Source organism: Pristiophorus japonicus, unplaced genomic scaffold, assembly GCF_044704955.1.
Source record: "Pristiophorus japonicus isolate sPriJap1 unplaced genomic scaffold, sPriJap1.hap1 HAP1_SCAFFOLD_163, whole genome shotgun sequence".
Lineage (NCBI taxonomy): Eukaryota > Metazoa > Chordata > Chondrichthyes > Pristiophoridae > Pristiophorus > Pristiophorus japonicus.
In genome coordinates this window covers 1,276,477-1,282,251 of record NW_027251310.1, presented here as the reverse complement: position 1 = coordinate 1,282,251, position 5,775 = coordinate 1,276,477, and the positions used below count along the sequence as shown (strand labels likewise).

Below are 5,775 nucleotides of genomic sequence, written 5' to 3'. Positions count from 1 at the left end.
GGTAATGTTTTACCAGTTGGCTGCTCAGGGATAGCTTGTAGAGTGAAAACAGCTTGCGAATATTCGGGTTTTCGTCGAGTTGACTTCAGTTTGGAAGTCGTTGTTCGCAGTGGCTCAATATTGCCAATTTGGTTGCTGGTAATATCTTGTTGGTTGTTTCTTGAGCCTCTTGCTGCCGCGGCATGCTTGGTGTCCTGGTTGTTAAAAATAAGATAACATAAGAATTAGAAACAGGAGTAGGCCATCTAGCCCCTTGAGCCTGCTCCGCCATTCAAAAAGAACATGGCTGATCTGTTTGCGATGCTGTCTTGGTCAATGTTCTGAAGATACCAGGTTAATGAAAGCTGGTGTGCTGATCTTGAAGTCTGCCAGGTCTGAAGTATATGAAGCTGGTGTAGGAGCAAAGGTGGCTACTTCACTGTAAAACAGGGCCTCAATTATACCTTGAGAGCCTTGCGAATGTGCGCGCCAAATCAAACCCAATTCTTTGTCTTAATTTTGGATTGGTAATTCTTTGTTGGATTTTGGCGGGCTCGTTAACGGTAACGTGTTTTAGGATGTGTCGATCGGTTGAATTCGAATCGTAATTATACGAATTATATTCGGTGTTTACGTTGTCTGCCTAGGCCTGGGTTTTCCATGCAGGCCGGAAGGTGATTAACATTATGCATGTGTGGATGGGTTTCATTCTTGGAGCTATCGCTGGCTATCTCTGGGTCAATTGTTGCTATGTTAATGTCTCCTCGGGAGCAGAGTTTAGGAGTTTACACAGCATACGATTTGTTTTATCTCGAATATCCCAGACAGCTCCAATACCCAAAGACTGGTCTTTTAAGAGATTACTGTTCCCCTGGAACATTTGCAGTCCTTTTACCTTGCAGACTCATGCAACCTTTAAAATCCCAAAGTTCATTTTAAGCGATTCCAAAATGAGCCTTCCTTAGAGTTTCTTTGTACAGAGGGGGAATCTGTGAAATTTGGGAGAACTCGAGTTTTACACAGGTAACTGACGGTTGAGCACACGATTTGACAACTAGACTTGTAGATCAAGCATCAATGACAAAGGCAACAGAACTGCCCACCAGCACCAGGTGTCTTTCATTTGTTTGTCTCATAATTTCAGCAGTTGGGACAACAAGATTTGAACTCGGATAACTGTATTCAAAGGCTAGAGTGCTGAACATTACACCATGGAACTGACCATACCAAAGTCTTTGAAACAGTTCTCAAAAACAACAAAATCATCTCCAACATTACACTTTGGCTCGGCCTTTTCTCATCCATTGCGTCAGTTTCCCCTCTTTAGGCTCTGCTAAATATCGATTTAGAGCAATTCACAGATGCCGTCAGGTTTCTGGTCAATAGTGACCCCCAGGATGTTGATGGTGCGGGGTTCGGTGATGGCAATGACGTTGATAGCCGGGCCTGCTTAAGTTGCATTTTCCTGTCACTGATTGCTGCCAGGCTCCTGTTGGCTCCGCCCTGTGGGTTTATCTCGAACTTTAAACCACGAAACAGGTTCTCCTGAATTCCAAGGTGTGTACGGAAATCAACCACCAAAAGTCCTGTCATTAACCACAGGGGTTCCGGCAACTTTCTGATCGCAAAGCACATTCAGTCCTTGTCCTTGTCCAGAAAATTGCAGAGGCGGAAAATGGGGAGCTTAATGACATTGGAAGGAGAACATTGTTGTTTGGTGCAGTTCCGTTCAGAGAAATGTTTGTAAAAGGAACTTTTTGCAGAGAGAGGGATTGAGCATTTCAGCTTGTTGCTGAACACTTCTCTCTGGGCACTGAGCTAAGCAGTAGTTTCTGTAGTGTAGTGGTTATCACATTTGTCTCACATGCGAAACGACCTTAGTTTGATCCCAGGCAGAAATATTGTTTTTGAAACAAAAACTTGTGTGCGATAAAATTGAACAAAAGCAGTCCGGGTCACATTGTCGCATGATGCAAGCTACTTCGGACCCGGGCCAAAGCTCCCCGTACACCGAGCACACGCTCAGGAAAACCCCGGAGGAGAGGATATCCCGGTCACTGGGCCTTCCAGCAACACTGAACAAGCGCCCGGTCTGAAACTTTCCAGAGTAATAACTTGCAACTGGCGCATTCACCAGTCAGGATGGCCGAGCGGTCTAAGGCGCTGTGTTCAGGTTGTAGTTTCCTCTTGAGGCATGGGTTTAAAACCCCCTCCTACCATTACTTGTATTTAATTACAAACTCATTTGTTTTAACACCACTCTGAAGTGCATTGGGACATCCATCCAACTTCATAAAATTATTCCACTTCAATTCCAAACGGTAATATCAAAGTTACTTCAGAAACAGCCTCGATCCCGGGTGGCTGTCGCGAAAGCAATGGTTTTGTGAAGTATTGAAAGGTGCCCTCGAAATATCTGGCACTGCTAATTTAAAAACACGGTTATAAGTTGTTTCAGTGCAAAAGAAGGCAGGCTCGAAGGGCCAAATGTCCGACTCCTGCTCCTGGTTCTTGTGTTCTTCTGCAGAGCACAGAACAGATGATTAAATTATCAACTCTCCCTCAGTTCGCATTTCTTTCATTGTGCAAAAGAAGATTATGGGTTCATTAATAATGTTTTCCCGTGAAAACAACATACGATTTAAGGAAAATTAATCACCCAACGTGGGGCTCGAACCCACGACCCTGAGATTAAGAATCTCATGCTCTACCGACTGAGCTAGCCGGGCTTATCAACAGCTACTCTGTCAATCCCCTTCAGAATATTGTCCGTTTCAATGAGATCACCTCTCTTTCTTCTGAACTCCAGAGAGTATTGGCATATTCGACACAATCTCACATCATAGGACAGTCCTCACATCCCAGGAATCAATCTGGTGAACGTCTGTTGCACCACCTCCCAGGCAAGTGTATCCTTCCTCAGATAAGGAGACCAAAACTGTGCGCAGTACTCCAGGTGTGGTCTCACCAGAGCCCTGTACAATTGTAGCAAGACATAGAAACATAGAAAATAGGTGCAGGAGTAGGCCATTCGGCCCTTCTAGCCTGCACCGCCATTCAATGACTTCATGGCTGAACATTCAACTTCAGTACCCCATTCCTGCTTTCTCGCCATACCGCTTGATCCCCCCGAAGCAGCTTGTCATCCCCCAGTCTTCCTTACTCTTGGACTGTGGGCTATTTATTAGGTACTATGGGCTGAATATCCTGTTTTTCTGCTGATTCTACGGTTGTATAAAAATGTATTAAAATTTGACAGTCACTTATTTGTATTTCCTTCAGTGTGCAACACATATGGATGGATTAATGATGATTGAAACAATTATTCAGTATCTCACAGACTTCAATTATTTTTGTCAACTTGCTCTGTAAAAATGCTTTCTGTGACCGAGAATCAAACCCAGACCACGGCAGTGAGAGCACCAAATCCTAACCACTAGACGACCAGGGAACACTGCTTGCAGCCTCTGCGATAGCTTTAAATATAGTCAGCTTACAATCACAGCTGAGAATTGTGCGGTGACACGGGGTGTAACTGGATTTGCTGGGAGCAGCGTGGAGGCCCCGACCTGCGTGAAAACACCAGCGGCAGGTCGGGGCCATAAAAGGAGCGGTGAGCGGCGGCCTGGGAGCAGCGTGGTGGTTTACCACGGCAAGGTACAGCGCGAGCTGGGGCAGGAGGGCGATGGCAGCGAAGAGTGACGTCATCAAAGTCCAGGTCGGTGATTGGAGCGTGGGCAGGTACAGCAGGAGCAGCGAGAGACTGTGGAGGGATGTGATCGGGGCCCAGGGGTGATGTGAGTTCAGGGCCAGGGGCCCAGGGACAGCACGGGCCAGCCCACACTGCGATATGTGTGTACACCAGATCCGTGCAGCAGAGCTGGTCTCCAGTTGTCTGGGCGTTCGAGCGGCGGGGAGATGGAGCGAGCAGGGCCCTATAAAGGCCCAGCAGGAGTCGGTGATCGCCGGCAGTCGGAGGTGCAGCTGGAGGAGGAGCAGCGAGCAGCGAGCTACAGCTGGTGCAGGATCAAAAGTAAGAAAGAAGTTTAAAGTAATCGAAGGTGACGTCACAACCAAGAGGGCAAGTGATTGGCTGGTTGAGTAGTGCGTAGTTTTCCTTTCGTTTTTCTTTCTTCTTGTTCTTAGCAGTAAGAAACCTTGTCATTGTTGAAAAATTAACTAATTTAAGGGTTCATTTATGGCAGAAGAGGCCAGACTTGTGTCATGCTCCACCCGAGCTATATGGGCAGACAGCGACGCTTCCAGCATCCCTGACGACTGCATGTGCAGGAAGTGTATCCAGCTGCAGCTATGGCAGACCACATTGTGGCACTGGAGCTGCACATGGATTCACTCTGGAGCATCCGCGATGCTGAGGAAGTCGTGAATAGTATGTTTAGTGAGTTGGTCATACCACAGGTAAAGGTTACTCAGGCAGATAAGGGATGGGTGACCAAAAAAAAGAGCAGTGGAAGGAAGGTACTGCAGGTGTCCCCTGTGGACATCTCTCTCCAAAACAGATACACCACCTTGGGTACTGTTGGGGGAGATCACTCATCAGGGGAAGGCAGCAGCAGCCGTCCATGGCACCAGGGTTGGCTCTGCTACACAGGAGGGCAGGAAAAAGAGTGGGAGAGCTATAGTGATTGGGGATTCTATTGTAAGGGGAATAGTTAGGCGTTTCTGCGGGCGCAAACAAGACTCCAGGATGGTATGTTGCCTCCCTGGTGCAAAAGTCAAGTATGTCTTGGAGCAGCCAAAGAGCATTCTGGAGGGGCAGGGCGAACAGCCAACTGTCATGGTGCATATAGGTACCCACGATATAGACAAAAAAATGGGATGAGGTCCTACAAGCTCAGTTTAGGGATCTAGGAGTTAAATTGATGAGTAGGACATCAAAGGTAGTAATGTCACGATTGCTACCAGTGCCATGTGCTAGTCTGAGTAGGAATTGCAGGATAGCTCAGATGAATACGTGGCTTGAGGAGTGGTGCAGAATAGAGGGATTCAAATTCCTAGGACATTGGAGCTGGTTCTGGGGGAGGTAGGACCAGTACAAACCAGACAGTCTGCACCTGGGCAGGATTGGAAACAATGTACTAGGGGCAGTTTTTGATAGTGCTATTGGGAAGAGTTTAAACTAATATGGCAGGGGGATGGGAACCTTTGGAGGGAGACAGAGGGAAGTAAAATGGGGCAGAAGCAAAAGATAGAAAGAAGAAAAGTAAAAGTGGAGGACAGAGAAACCCAAGACAAAAATCAAAAAGGGCTACATTACAGTAAAAGTCTAAAGAGACAAAGTGTGTTAAAACGATAACCTGAAGGCTCTGTGACTCAATGCGAGGAGTATTCGTAATAAGGTGGGCGAATTTACTGCGCAGGCAGCTATTAATGAATATGATATAATTGAGATTATGGAGACATGATTCCAGGTTGATCAAGGTTGGGAGCTCAACATCCAGAGGTATTCAATATTCAGGAAGGATAGACAGAAAGGAAAAGGAGGTGGGGTAGCGTTGCTGGTTAAAGAGGAAATTAATGCAGTCGTAAGGAAGGACATTAATGGATGATGTGGAATCTGTATAGGTAGAGCTACGGAATACCAAAGGGCAGAAAACGCGAGTGGGAGTTGTGTACAGACCAGCAAACAGCAGTAGTGAGGTTGGGGACAGCATCAAACAAGAAATTAGGGATGCGTGCAATCATGGGCGACTTTAATCTGCATATAGATTGGGCAAACCAAACTGGTAGAAATACGGTGGAGGATCATTTCGTGGAGTGTATCAGAGATGGTTT

The 5,775-nt window shown here is 46.5% G+C and overlaps 1 non-coding gene across 1 annotated transcript; it reads right to left on the bottom strand.

The window, feature by feature from the left end:
• Nucleotides 1-2,635: 2,635 nt before the first annotated feature.
• trnak-cuu (transfer RNA lysine (anticodon CUU)) lies at nt 2,636-2,708 on the bottom strand. Its single transcript has one exon. It is a non-coding gene; the product is annotated as a tRNA-Lys (tRNA).
• Between the last annotated feature and the right edge of the window lie 3,067 nt (nt 2,709-5,775).